Below are 15,778 nucleotides of genomic sequence, written 5' to 3' on the forward strand. Positions count from 1 at the left end.
TGCTGAACCAGTCGAGATTCGATCAATCTATGGCCGGCTTAAAAAGTGGGTTGTATGCCCGCAAAAAACAAAACAAAAAAAAAAAAACACACATGTAAGGCAAAGGCATAATGAGCTAGTATGCACCTCAGAATGAAACGCCAGCATCGCCTCCCGGTCACCACTGAGGGAGCTGACAGGTTGCCTCTGTGTTTCTTCCGGGTTCGCGGCCCCGCCACTGTGAGAGGTCAGAGCCACGGTGACGTCACTCCCGCACATGCATGCGAGTTCTCGCCGGCCAGGAGATCTGATTTTCCGGCAGCATCCGCTGGACCTTCAGAGCACATGCACTGCTGACATCAGCGGCTGCATCCAAGGTGAAGATCTCCTAAACCATAGAGGTTTAGGAGATATTCATTTTACCTACAGGTAAGCCTTATTACTAACCACTTTAAGAGAGCTGGATTAGACACCAACACATTAAACATTCTCTGTCGTCTATCACCCAGCAGTATAAAGAAAGATCCAGCTAAAAGGGCAATTTTGAAGGAGATTCAACAAAAGTTTGATAAACTGAATGGCATTTACAAGATTCTATGTGACCCATAGAATTGAAAGCAGACAGACAATTAAAATGTTAAAATTGTAAAAACTGATAAAGTGAATAACATGGATTATCTCATTACAATGGGATCTGAAAGTCGGTGGGATATATTAGGCAGCATGTAAACATGTTGTCTCCTGAGCTTTCTCCCCGGGGATATAGTACCATCATCTAAAATACTGCTGGTGTGTTTAGGGTTTTTCATAGGTAAACTCCTTGTTGAGCACTGGCTAGCGCAGTTAGGCCGGGTTCACACATGTGCGAATTGGATGCAGGTTTTCCTGCATCCAATTCGCATGACATGCCAGTGTGACCGTCTGTCAATGGAGACACTTCAAACAGACCCCGAGTGACCACGGTCTGCATTCCGAAAAGGTCCTGTGCGTGTTTGGGCTCGGTTCAGGTGTGAATTCAGGCAAGAATTCAGACCCGAATCGCACCTAAACCAGTGAACAGGAACGCACAGGACCCCATGCTGGGAACTGTGGCCACATATATGTGAACCCGGCTATTTTAGAGAGAAAAATTAACATATCAACATAAATACGGTCCTTAGAAGTATCAAAAAATCTGCTCCTCCTGGCTATTTTCTCCTTCGTTGGCATGCTCTACCACCTCTTCTCGACTTGTTTAACTGAAAAATCTTTTATCTGGTGGTGAGAACTGCTAATGTCCTTTTTTAATCACTTGAGCCCAGGAAGATTTTACCCCCTTCCTGACCAGAGCACTTTTTATAATTTGGCACTGCGTCACTTTAAATGACAGTTGCGCGTCCATGCAATGTTTTACAAAAAATTTGCGTCCTTTTTTTCCCACAAATTGAGCTTTCTTTTGGTGGTATTTGATCACCTCTGTGGTTTTTATTTTTTGCGCTATAAACAAAAAAAGAGCGACAAGTAAAAAAAAAAAAAAAAAACATTTCTTCATCAGTTTAGGCCAATATATATTATTCTACATATTTTTGGTAAAAAAATAAATAAATAAATAAAAATAAAATAAATAGCAATAAGCGTATATTGATTGGTTTGCGCAAAAGTTACAGGATCTACAAACTATGGGAAAGATTTATGGCTTTTTTTTTTTTTAATTTTAATTTTTTTTTTACTAGTAATGGCGGTGATCTGCGATTTTTAGCAGTACTGTGACGGACAGATCTGACACTTGACACTTTTTTGGGACCATTGACAATTATACAGCAATCAGTGCTATAAAAATGCAATGATTACTGTCTAAATGTCACTGGCAGGGAAGGTGTTCACACTAGGGGACGATCAAGGGGTTAACTGTCTGTTCCCTCAGTGTGTTCTAACTGTATGGGGATAGGAGTGACTAGGAGAGGAGACACATTGTTTTTCCTACTTAGTAGGAACAAATGATACGTTTCCTCTTCCCTAACACACAAATCCCCGTGCTGGCTCTCGTGCATGGCATGATCGCTGCCAACCACGCGCATCGGGTTCCTCGCCGTGCAGCGGGCGCGCGCCTGCTGGTGGCCTGAAAAAGACGGGGTTTCGCCAAGGAGAGCCATTCTGCCGCAGTATATCTGCGTGAGCCGGTCGGGAAGTGGTTAATAAACAAAGGGTGTCGACTTAAGCCTGGTACACACCAAGTTTTTTTATTCAACTCAGCGGGTTGAATGAAAAAAAAAAAAAAAATAAGAAGAAGAAGACAGCTCCGGTCGGAGCCGCTGTATCACTATGCAAAGTTAGTACAGCGATCTCCACCGCTGAGGTTTTGTGTTCCGACAGGGGGCCGCCGCCCCTCCTGAACACTCTGATCAGCATTCTCTGCCATCGGCTGAGCGCGCTGATCGGGAGCTGGTTGGCTGCTGGTTTTCCAGCATGTTCGTCCAACATACAAATGGGCCGATGTCTCCCGACATTTGGTCTATGTGTACTAGGCTTTAGCCTTCAAATTCTCCAGATCTCAATCCAATTGAGCATCTGTGGGATGTGCTGGAAAAACAAGTCTGATCCATGGAGGCCTCAACGTGTAACTTATAGGACTGAATGTGTTGATGGAGGAATGCCTCCCGCAGTGCTATTGTGTTCTGGAGGCAAGGGGAGGGGGGGTTTCGCAGGGAGTAATCGCATGCCAAAAATCTGACATGCTGGTTGTACCCAAATGGATGGATGGACTTCAGTACACTCAGCCTGGCCATACATGGATCTAAATTTTGATCCATGCATGGCACGCTTTAAAAGGATCTGCTACTGACAGCTTGGTGCCATATACAACAGCATACCTTCAGGGATATAGGGACAGCTTGTATTTTGGTGAGGGGAAAAAAGGGGGGGGTCCTAATCAACATTAGGAGGGTCATCAAAATGTATCTATATCTATCTGGTCCTTTGGAAACAAACTCCCTTTCGCTACAGCCAAATATTTTAATTTGTCAGTCCAGAGCACTTGATGCTATTTTTCTGCACCCAGTTCCTATGTTTTTGTGCATGATTGAGTTGCTTAGCCTGGTTTCCAAGCCCTGTGCGCAAAAATATAGTAACTGCGGGGCATAAAAATGGTAACAGGTGCTCTGGACTGACAATTTAAAATATTTGGCTGTAGCGAAAGGGAGTTTGTTTCCAAAGGACCAGATAGATATAGATACATTTTGAATATTTGGCTGTAGCAGGAGGCAGTTTGTTTGCTGAAGGGCTGGAGAATGGTAGATTAATGAGTGTTTGCAGGCAACAGTGAAGCATGGTGGAAGTTGCTTGCAAGTTTAGGGCTGCATTTCTGCAAATGGGGTTGGAGCTTTGGTCAGGATCAGTGGTGTCCTCAATGCTGAGAACTAAAGGTAGATACTTATCCATCATGTCATACCATCAGAGAGGCGTGTGATTGGCTGTGTTTGGGGGTATTGTCCTGGTGCAGAATTTGTGGCTAATGTCATTAAGAAGCATCTTCAGTGTAAAGAAAAACAAGGAGTTCTGAATGTGATGGTTTAGTCCCCACAAAGCCCCTGATCTAAACATCGAGTCTGTATGCGATTATATGAAGAGATACATACATACATACATTCCAGGACTTCTCCCGAGCCTCTCCCATCCTCTGGAATACCCTGCCCAATCTGTCAGACTATCTGCAAATCTATCTGCTTTTAGACAATCCCTGAAAACGTTTCTCTTCAGAGAAGCCTACCCTGCCTCCATCTAACAACTGCACTTTTATTTTCTTCATCAGCTCACCCCCCACAGTTATTATCCTTTTGTATAACTTGACCCTCCCTCCTAGATTGTAAGCGCTAACGAGCAGGGCCCTCTGATTCCTCCTGTATCGAATTGTATTGTAATTGTACGGTCTGCCCTAATGTTGTAAAGCGCTGTGCAAACTGTCGGCGCTATATAAATCCTGAATAATAATAAATATTTATACATACACACACACACTGGACTGACTTCTCCGTTAAATGTCAAAGTAAACAATGACTTATGACCCCTAGGGCTGGCCATACATTATACAATTCTCTTGTACAATTTTCCTTTAGATTTACCAAAACCATCTAATATGGAGGTCAAACCTAAAATACTTTCAAATTTGTATGCAATCAGGCAGGCCCTTGTACTACTATGTTGAAGGTGAATCTAAAGAAAATTGGATAATGTGTGGCCAGCTTAAATCATTTGAGCTGTATACAAGCATTGCAAAATAGAAGTTATTATCTCCTGTTCACTTACAATCAATCTGATCAGGAACTTTCAATGACTCTTCATATTAGTCCTGTGTAAGGCTGATGACAGTCACCTCGGAAAGCATGTGAAGCTGCCAGTGACAGGAATTTAAGCCCACTGCTAAGCACCACTCCCACCTTTGACCTTTGTTCAGAGACAATAGCGTTGTATCAGGAAGCCATTAGGGAAGGTAATAGGGATAATATCATAGTCCAGTATTGACCGAATATTTTACACTCCTGGACCTCACAGCTGTGCGTATCGCAGTAGGTCATGGAGTTTCTTTTCATTGATATTTAAGTGCAAAAGGTCTGTGTACTTTATTATACTGTTAAAGGCATTGAACAAACAATTGTAAAATTTCCTGTCAGATACAAGCAATAGCTGTAAAACATTTGTCTTTCATGGGCTTTATTTATAAAAACCTGAATAAAATAATGGAAGCGTTGTCTCCAAAGCAGCCAGAATCTACTTATGGTCCATTCACACTCTGGCACCCCGACGTGTTGCATTAATGCACTTTTTTTGTATTAAGGCAGCCCAATCAAATGAATGCATAAAACGAATGGGCTATCATCACAAAAAAAAAACATTAAAACAAACAGGCCGACACATTTTTTTTGCAAAATGAATCACTACACATGTTGTGCATTACAGTGTATGTGCACTGCAGTGAGCTGCAACTTGTGTGCAAAGGGGAGAAAAAAAACTGAGCTAAACCGAAATAAACTAGAATAACAGTAGCTGCTAGCACTCAAACAAAGTCTAAAGCGGTATAAAGAAAAATGAGTGCAGCGCTGGATGATGAACCCAAAGGTATGGAAACATCTGTGAATCACTAACTCACAGTGGAAAAGGAAAAGTATAATGGGACCAACTATACCACATAAATTGTATCAAACCACAATACAAAGACTAGTGGCAATAGGTCACCAGTAAAAGGTGGTACTGAAAAAATTAGTATAAAACACACTATAACACATGAGTAATATGTTCAAATGGAAACATAAAAACAAATCATAAACACAAGTATATATATAATAGGTGCAATTGTTCAAACATTTGTGACAAACAATGGTCATAAAAGTGTCCAAACAAAAACAGGTGCATTAGAGAGAAGCAACTTCCAGATGGAATTTTGACATAAAATCCAGGTAAACTGATCGAATGCCAATATACACTTGAAAGATGTGCAGATGGAAGGTTAGGTACTCTTACCGGATATGATGGAAACACATACCGTACGGCAGTGGGTCAAACGAGCTTATAACACCTTGATTCCTGGTGTCCCAACACTGTACGGATATCACACTGGATATAGGGACGGGTCTTGCGACTCCAAACCATGCGACTCCAAACCATGCGTCAGGACAGCGATGGAAACCGACAACCAGGTTGGTCCAAAAGATGGTAATCGTGGGGAAAATAGGAAATCATCAAATGTATAGATAAGAGCAATGTGGAAAGCTAAAAGATGCGGGCCAGCATCTTTTTGCTTTCCACATTGTTTTTATCTATACATTTTTACTTTGTGATCACCTTTTTATCTTGCATTGATTTGTATGATATTTTTATATTAAAACCATTTTGGTTGACCTGCACCATATGGAGCCTGTTTTTCCTTTTTATTTTACGTTCAGAACTTGGTGATTTCCTATTTTCCCCACGATTACCATCTTTTGGACCAACCTGGTTGTCGAATTCCATCGCTGTCCTGACGCATGGTTTGGAGTCACAAGACCCGTCACTATATCCAGTGTGATATCCGTACAGTGTTGGAACACCAGGAATCGAGGTGTTATGAGCTCATTTGACCCACTGCCGTATGGTATGTGTGTCCATCATATCTTCTCTCTAATGCACCCGTTTTTATTTGGACACTTATGTTCATTGTTTGTCACAAACGTTTGAACAATTGCACCTATTCTATTTATGCACTCATTTTTCTTTAAGCTGCAACTCGTGTATTCCCTGCACAGGGCTTCTTTGAAAATGAAAGGCACTGTATCCATCACTGGTTGTGATCCTGATGATTGTTGCCCGCAATGCTATACTGTTGAATGTCTAATAACATCTTAATTGCACCATACAGTTATTGTAGTTGGAGCCTCCTTACAATGTAATATAATAAAAAATATTAAAAAAAAAAAAAAAAAGTATCGCAACATGCTGATGCATGTAAAATGCATTATGACGCAACAGGTTTGCTATAGTGCTCCCCTCCCCAGTAGAAAATATTCCCTTTTCCTAAATATGGTTCGAACATGCTTGACATGTTAGGTATCCATTTACTCGGCACAACTTCCTCTTATATTTTATACTTTATTCAAGTGTAAATATACACAGTTTAATTCAATTAAAATCAGATCTCAATGGGGAAAAATATCATGCTGGATATCTATACTGATATGGACTGGATAATGTGTTGGGAATGAAAGGATGCCACATTGTTTGATGGAAATGAAAATTATCAACTTACAGAGGGCTGAAAATCACAGTGAAAAAAATGACACAGCAGGCTAGTCCATTTTGCTGAAATTTCATTGCAGGAACTCAAAATGGTACTCAGTAGTTGTATGGCCCCCCACATGCTTGTATGCATGTCTGACAACATCAGGGCATGCTCCTAATGAGACGATGAATGGTGTCTTGGGGTATTTCCTACCAGATCTGGACCAGGGCATCACTGAGCTCCTGAACAGACTGAGGTGCAACCTGGAGGCGTCAGATGGACTGAAACATAATGTCCCAGAGGTGTTCTATTGGATTTAGGTCAGACGAACATGGGGGCAATTAAATGGTATCGATTCCTTCATCCTCCAGGAACTGGCTGCATACGTTGCCACATGAGGCCAGGCATTGTCATGCATCAGGAGGAACCCAGGACCCACTGCACCAGCATAGGGTCTGAAAATGGGTCCAAGGATTTCATCCCGATACCTGATGGCAGTCAGGGTGCCATGGTCTAGCCTGTAGAGGTCTGTGTGTCCCTCCATGGATATGCCTTTCCAGACCATCACTGACCCACCACCAAACCGGTCATGCTAAATGATGTTACAGGCAGCATAAAGTTCTCCACGGCTTCTCAAGACCCTTGTTACATCTGTAACATGTGCTCAGGGTGAACCTGCTCTCATCTGTAAAAAGGACAGGGTGCCAGTGGTGGACCTCTCAATTCTGATGTTTCATGGCAAATGCCAATTGAGCTCCACGATGCTGGGCAATGAGAACAGGGCCCACTAGAGGACGTCGGGCCCTCAGGCCACCCTCAAAGTCTGTCTGATTGTTTGGTCAGAGACATCGCACCAGTGGCCTGCTGGAGGTCAAGTTCTAGGACTCTGGCAGTGCTCGTCCTGTTCTACCTTGCACAAAGGAGCATATACCGATCCTGCTGATGGGTTAAGTACCCTCTACAGCCTTGTTGAGCTCTCCTAGAGTAACTGCCCATCTCCTGGAATCTCCTCCATGCTTGAGACTGTGCTGGTGGACAGTAAACCTTCTGGCAATGGCACAAATGGACGTGCCATCCTGGAGGAGTTGGACTGCCTGTGCAATCTCTGTAGGGTCCAGGTATCGCCTCACACTACCAGTAGTGACACTGACCCTAACCAAATGCAAAACTAGTGAAAAACAGTAAGAAAAGAGGAGTATTTTTAGGGTGTCTTTGAATGTAGGTTGATCATTTTTCATTTCCATAACACATTACTACCCTACCCAGTCCATATCAGTATAGATATCCAGCATGATATTTTTTCCTCATTGAGATCTGTGTTTTCAAAGTGTTCCTTTAAATTTTTTGAGCAGTGTGTAATGTTTTGGGGTTTTAAACAATGTGCAAAAAAAATAAAGTCACTGGCATCAAAAGGGTTAAACTTAACCTGGCACCTAATTTTGAGTTTTTCCTACTAGTCGCATTTACATTTTTTTGTTGTGTTGATAGCGGCTTCCAGCAGAAGCTGCGTTCAATCAAAACATAAGAGATGGGCAGGGGGCATGCTGGCCAAACTGACCACAGGCGATACAGGTATGCTATCCCACGTACACTGACCCACCAGCACAGATCTGCTCATGTGCTTGGCGTGGTCAGTTTGAATTCGGATAGAAGGGGAACAGACAGGATCACCAGGTATTTCCTCATCAATCTAAAAATAAAAACAGAAAAGGCTGGAATTACCAGAATATACATAAAACACAAACCCCTAGATTCAATAGTACGTTAGGAGTAACATACACTAAGTTTTGGCTAGAGAAAAGAATGGCTACATTGTTTTTTTTTTTTGCCATCTGTGTGCCATTGGGGAGATTTACCTTTACTTCCTGTCCTGTAGACACAACAGAACGTAAGAAGATATCTATCCAATGTGGAGGGGATTCCCCTTTTAGACAGTTGCCAGCAGAATAAGTGTCCATATTGGAAGACTTCGACTCTATTTCTGTTCTTGGAAGAACTCACAAATTTGGACATGCCCTCACTTTCAGTCCCAGTGACAACGGTCATTAACCATTTGCTGATTGCTCGCTGTCGAATGACGGCAGCAGAATGGCACGCCTGCGCAAATCGCTGCAGCTGTACGGCAGGCGCTTTAAGGGCCGGGGTGATACTCATGCCCGGCGGCCGCAATTCTCGCCTTGGCACCTGCGATAGCTCCTCACAGAGCGAGGATGGGGATTTGTGTGTGTAAACAAAATCTCCATCCTCGCTCTGGACGGAGCCAGGACGTGGATTTGTGTGTAAACACAAAAAAATCCACGTCCTGTCAAGGGAAAGGAGACAGATCCTGTGTTCCTAGTACATAGGAATAAGGATCGGTCTCCTCCCCAAGTCAATCCCATCCCCCACAGTTAGAACACACAGTCAGGAACACATTTAACCCCTTGATTGCCCCCAAGTGTTAACCCCTTCCCTGCCAGTGACATTTACACAGTAATTAGTGCATTTTTATAGCACTGATCGCTGTATAAATGTCAATGGTCCCAAAATGTGTCTGATCTGTCCGCCGCAAAGTTGCAGTCCTGATAAAAACCGCAGATCGCCGCCATTACTAGTAAAAAAAAAAAAAAAAAAAAGGGGATCCATCCCCCTCCGCCTAGGCAGATTGGATTGGAGGGCAGTGGGGTGTCCATGTCTGCTCTGCAGAAATTGAGCAAAGTCTTGTTATCCACCCCCTCCGCTCTGCAGGGGATCAGCAGACAGATCCCCTGCTCAGCAAATCAAGATTCCACCCCATGTGAAAGCAGTCTAAGGGAGCATTTAACCCTTACGGTGCAGAAAGGCCCCACAAGGGTACATTTCATCCCCTGAGAGTTCAGCTTTAAAAAAAAAAAAAAAAAAAAAAAAAAAAAAAGGATACATAAAACAGGTGTACTTATAAGACCCTCTTGATGCATTTGCATGTTATTGTGTGTCAAGACACGCTAGAAGGCATATGTCAAAGGCAATGCTGTAGATAGGGCCTGCTCACATCTATGCGCTGCACTATAGCAAGTTTTTAAAATGCCTTAGGTCCCTGTTTTTGTCCGATTAAATACACTTTAAGGCTTACAGAAGTCAATGGTACTGCTTGAAAATGCATATATGATGCAATTTAAATATGGTTTATTTTACCTCCACTACCCAAGCGCTTCATTTAAAAAGTCCCAACTTCCCTTTCATTTGTACCTATAACCGGGATGGAGGCACTTAATTGGGCCTCATTTAAAGTCCCAAACCCCCTCATATTTTCATAGATTACCGGGATGGAAGCAATTGGTTATATGGGATTGGTAGTGTTCCCCTACCCTCCCTGTGTGAGGTTTGTGTTAGGGTATTACCATGCATAGGACATTATCATATATACATTTTTTTTTTTTTTTTTAGTTGTTGACATACTATTGTTTATTTTTCCATTAGCTCATCTTTCAAAAAAATTTTTCTAGGCAGCATCTTGGATACCGATTCTATGCCCCACATGCCTCTTTGTCTATATATGCCCTAGGCACACTTTCCACCTGGCCAGCATTCGTGCTTTGTGTGCGGTGGTTGGGCGTTTGGGCGGTGCTGGGCTCTCCTCTCTGCGGGAGCTGCGATGCACCAGTGGGTCCTCCCTTTCTCCCCATCCACCTTGTGATTGGGGGATCAGGCAGACGCCCCTCTGCGCATCGGCGCCACGTATCCTACGGCGTGCGTGTGACGTCAGTCCCTGACGTCACCGCGCCGACGTTCAGTGTTCCCATCTCGGTGTCCCCATGGAGGAGCCTTTTCGCGTCGACGGCTGAGTGTTACTCGGCTCAGGTGCGGCGGCTCCTCCTCTGCGTCACCCACGTGGCGTTGGCGGTATATTTATATTCCCCACTTAGAGCTGACTGTTCACATGGCCAGGCTCTTTCTGGGGTCTCTGCACACCAGTCCTGCTTAACACGTTCGGCTGGTGGTGCTTCTAGATGCCACATTTGGGTAGGTATGTTGTCTCCTCTCTCCTTCTTCTCCTCTTGCATTGCTCTGTTTTCTTTTGGTGTAGGTGTTTATTTCCTGGGTGATCTTGCCTCATTAAGATTCACTAGTTTCTTGGCACTTTTCATTTGCAACTCCTCATGCACCAGCTGCCATCACACGCTTACCCTATTTTGGTGACTTTTACATGCACTCCTATGTCACTCACTTGCAGGCATAGATCCCTTTACATATACATGTATCTATTTATATTTTTACCTCTCTTGGAACTTACTGGGTTCATTAATTATTATTCAAATTATTATTATCCTTAAAATACTATTACAAATCATATATACACCTAATTTAGAATATATTATTCTGTTCCCAGATTTGTTTGCTCTCATGACAACACATTCCCGCTTGTGGACACACTCTGCCCCATTTTGCTCTCGCTTTTCCTGCCTGATGCCGCATCTACACTTATGCCACCTCGGCTCCCGTGGAGAGATTATGTCTCTGGCCCACCTTGCGCTCACCACCGCGCACTGCACTTGCTGCCCGAGTCGGTGAGTGTGTTTGGCAAAAACAGCTATATATATATATATCTATCAAATGTTCATTTATCTATACATATTTTTTACTTTCATATATGGACAATATGGTTCATTATACTTTTATATATATTTCATAGGAAATTCAGTCGCATCAGCTCCTGATGAGTGGGGAAACACCCACGAAACGCGTCGAGCTTTGTTTTTGATGCCCCAGCTACATCTTATACGGACCCATAGTCATTTGTACCATCTGTTTCTTCTAATTACCTCAACTTTTTCCTCATTCAGTGAATGCATATTTACCATGTGGGGGCATGTGTTGGTGCCAGGCATGTTGTTGCTAGCAATATTATGCTCCATTACTTCTTATTTACATCAGATCATGTGCTGCTATATGTATATACTCCTTATTATGCCCATGCTATGTGTACATGTTTTATACATATTATGTAATGAATTTTTTACTGTATATGAAATGAATACATTTTTATTGTTTGCCATTTTGTACAATCAATAAACATTTCATAATGCAATTTAAATATGGTTTATTTTACCTCCACTACCCAAGCGCTTGATTTAAAGTCCCAACTTCCCTTTCATTTGTACCTATAACCGGGATGGAGGCACTTAATTGGGCCTCATTTAAAGTCCCAAACTCCCTCATATTTTCATATATGATGCAATTTGCACGCTTTTCACGCATTTTAAGCTCCTGGTAATGAGCCTATGTTTTTTTTTTTTGTTTTTTTAATTAGCCAACCGGCTAAAATTCGATCAATCTATGGGCAGGCTGGCTGTACTGAAGTCGATCCTCCCACCTAGAAAAATGGTTCCCACAGAAGTCCATATAAATAGTGTTGCCACCATCCCTGGTAAACAGAAAATATATTAAGTAACCCCCACAGGTACTGATGGGACTTTGAAGGCAACACAGAAATTGAAAAACTGAATAAGTAAAATCACAACATTATACATAGTAAAAAATGATATTATGTTACAAGATCAGATATGAAAAACAGATAACATGTTGTTGGGAGAAACCATTGATGCATAAATGGTGACACTCTACTTTTAATTCCCAATGTGTTTCGGGAAGACTTCTAGCCCTTCTTCAGGGGCCTTCTAGGAAGGGGTCACACAACTTTGTATTCATCCGTACAGATGTGGTGAATAAAAAAGGCTTCCAGATAAAAACAAGAATCAAACTATGCCACAGAGCGGAATTCCCCCCAAGTGTCCCAGGCCACATACGCTTCAGACAAGGATCACCTAGAGGGCCATGGGGTTTGGTCACAACCAGTCACGATCAGATGAAAAGGGTGACAGACTCTCAATAGATCTTATGTGGCCTAACTGATGGAGCCGGCTATTGGAGGGATCATGAATTCCCAGGGTAACCGCCGATTAGTAGCCCGTGCAACGGATCCTTGAAGGAGAATGCCCAGTGATGGCAGCAGTCCATCGACTTCAGTACAACCAGCCTGTCAGATTTTTTGTATGTGATCACTGCTGACTGCTATAGCCACTAGCAGTGATCATCGTGTTCCGCCGGCAGGGAAGGCTCCCCAATGGCAAAATACAATAGTGCTGCGGGAGAGATTCCCCCATCTGACTGTTTGTCAAACCATGGTAAAAGGAAAGAAAATTGTATAATCTAGGACTTGCCTCAGAAAAGAAAATTTTTTGGGGGGAAGTGGGGAAAAGATACAACTGAGATAACTACTGCCTGTACCTCTTCCTGCCCCGAGTCACAGGGCTAACAGTGGGGAAACTCCCCAATTAAAGTGGAACCTTAGTCAAAAAATTAAGTCCTGTTAGATTACTTCAGGCCAACCCCCTTTGCAGGTATAGCCATGTTAAACATTAAAGTGGATGTAAACACCAAATTTTTTTTTTTTTTTAATGTCATAATGTAGAGTATAAGATTTCCTATCATTTGAGCCCAGTCTTAATCCAGCTCTGAGCAATCCTCTTATTGTTCAGTGAGATAAAACTTGACAAACTGAGAAAGACTTTGTCAAATCCTCCCCCTTGCTGTGAGTGACAGGTGATTTACATCTCGTGCACTAGCCTAAGACGTGCATTATTTTTTAATTCCCACCCCCACTCCTTTTTTCTTCAGCAGCTCTGCAAGGATTGGCTGTTCCACACCTCAGCATGATTTGGCATGCTGAAGTCATGTGGTTACTTTCCTGTCTTTTCAATGGATGTTAGAGATCATAGCAGAAGTTCAGTTCAGGAGAAAATGCATATTGACAAGGGGAGTGTAGAGGTGGGCGGAGAGTCTGACATCATGACTCCACCCACCGAGCTCCAGACAACAGACCCACCCACAGAATCTGCAGTTTTTCGGGTCTCATAACAGACAGAGAGGAGACATTTGACAGGTAAAGATACATGCAGGAGGCATGTATATCCTTATAGATAACCACTATGGCAGTAGTTTAGAAAGGATGACATTGGGTTTACTTCCACTTTAAAAATAAGTGCCTAGCCCTATACTGTGTAAAATCCAGTAATATACCGTCTCACCCTGCTCTGCACTTGCTCAGTTGCTCTCCATTTTTAGGCACTGCTGAGTTTGTAGAGGCGATCTGCTGAAAGTCTTAAAGCGGAATTAAACCCTTCTATCCTTTACAGCAAAGGAAGCTGCTTCTGATTGATCTGCAACTGCCATGGTGCACACCAGCCATTTATTGGTTTGAAAGTTTGGTTGAGGACACAATCAAAATGTGACAGTTTGCATTTCCAGCATTCCAGGAATGTAACTTTTTTTTTACACCGGTAAATCGATGGGTTTATGATTTACTTCTGGGGCTTTGAGTGTCAGGAAAATGGCAGCCTCCAGCAAGAAGAAACAGGAACAGTGCTGGAGGCAATTTACAGAACACACTCATTTTGGTAGCATAATTATTAATACCATGGAATGTATGTTCCCTGCTAAAGAACATTATTTTTTATCAACATGTTATGGACCAAGTTCTGTTTTAAGTAACAGATGGGAACAAAAACCTAACAAATTCTAACCACACTACCCAACGACTGAAAAACAAAGTTTGGCTGCAGTTCAGATAAAAAAATAAAAATAGTTTGCTTCGTTAATATTTTAAAATGATCATTTATGGATCCAGACTTCTTTAGTTTACTCAATCAAAAATAAACCTTACTAAAAATGTAAAAGGTCAAGATCGGGAGTTCGGATTATGCAATCTGTATATCAAAATTAAACAGCACATGAAGCCAGCAAAGATAGCCAAAAGGATGAGAGAGGCCACATGTGCAATTTTCTAGGCTAAAGTTAAAAAGCAGCATGAAGATTAAAAGCCTAAACCAGAAGTGAATTTAACCACTTAAGGACCAAGCCTCTTTCTGGGATTTGTTGTTTACAAGTTAAAATCTTTTTTTTTTTTTTTTTTGCTAGAAAATTACTTAGAACCCCCCATACATTGTATATTGTTTTTTTAACACCCTAGACTAGAGAATAAAATGGAGGTCCTTGCAATACTTTTTGTCACACCGTATTTGCGCAGTGGTCTTACAAACGCACTTTTTTTGGAAAAAATACTCTTGTTTGAATAAAAAAATAAAGCAATAAAGTTATCCCAATTTTTTTTATATTGTGAAAGATGAGGTTACGCCGAGTAAATTGATACCCAACATGTCACGCTTCAAAATTGCACCCGCTTGTGGAATGGCAACAAACTTTTACCCTTGAAAATCTCCATAGGCGACGTTTAAAAAAATTCTACAGGTTGCATGTTTTGAGTTACACAGGAGGTCTAGGGCTAGAATTATTGCTCTCGCTCTAACGATCGCAGCAAAACCCCACATGTGTGGTTTGAACACCGTTTTCATATGTTCACTTCTGCACACGAGCTCGGAGCTGTTCTTTAAAAAAATTAAAAAGTCACTTTTATTCTTATTACAAGAAATGTAAACATCTCTTGTAATTTTAAAAAAAAAAAAAAAAAAAGCATGACAGGACCTCTTAAATATGAGATCTGGGGTCAAAAAGACCTCAGATCTCATATTTACACTAAAATGCAACAAAAAAAAATAAATAAATAAACAATAATATGTCGCTTTAAAAGCTATGGGAGGAAGTGACATTTTGACGTTGCTTCCGCCCTGCAATAATATGGAGCTGGGTGGGGGCCATCTTTCCCTCACTCAGCTCTATACCACACACGGAGAAGGATCCGACTACCTCCAACAGCGGTTCCGGGAAGCGACAGAGGGCACCAGAGCACGGCGGGAGTGGTGGGCCCCACCCCGCCACCAATAAAAGTGATCTCGCGGTGAATCCGCCACAGAGACCACTTTTATCTGAAAGCGGACTGCTCACTGAAGAAGAGGATAACGGGGTTATGGAAGCTAGCTGCTGCCATAACAATATTCCTCTTTTAAGTGCCTACGTATATAGTCATGAGCCGGTCCGGAAGTGGTTAACAAATAAACAAATAGTAATACAAGTTAAAGTGGTTGTATACACCGCTCCTAAAGCACTCCTGCCCACTGAACCGAATGGGCACCGCTGGCAAAGCATTTTAAGTGTTTT

General features: G+C 42.2%; 1 protein-coding gene across 12 annotated transcripts in view; it reads right to left on the reverse strand.

Annotated features, from left to right (window-relative positions):
- The window catches only part of HERC1 (HECT and RLD domain containing E3 ubiquitin protein ligase family member 1), a 253,741-nt gene that overhangs the window by 180,779 nt on the left and 57,184 nt on the right, over nucleotides 1–15,778 (reverse strand). For 3 of the 12 annotated variants that reach the window (XM_073619155.1, XM_073619150.1, XM_073619156.1), the window contains exon 1: nucleotides 4,261–4,386. The exons of the other annotated variants lie outside the window; for them this stretch is intronic. The gene's annotated coding sequence lies outside the window, so the exon portion shown is untranslated. Of the gene's footprint in view, nucleotides 1–4,260; nucleotides 4,387–15,778 lie in introns of those variants that run through there. 12 annotated transcript variants of the gene reach the window in all.

Source organism: Aquarana catesbeiana, linkage group LG03, assembly GCF_042186555.1.
Source record: "Aquarana catesbeiana isolate 2022-GZ linkage group LG03, ASM4218655v1, whole genome shotgun sequence".
Classification (NCBI taxonomy): Eukaryota; Metazoa; Chordata; class Amphibia; order Anura; family Ranidae; genus Aquarana; species Aquarana catesbeiana.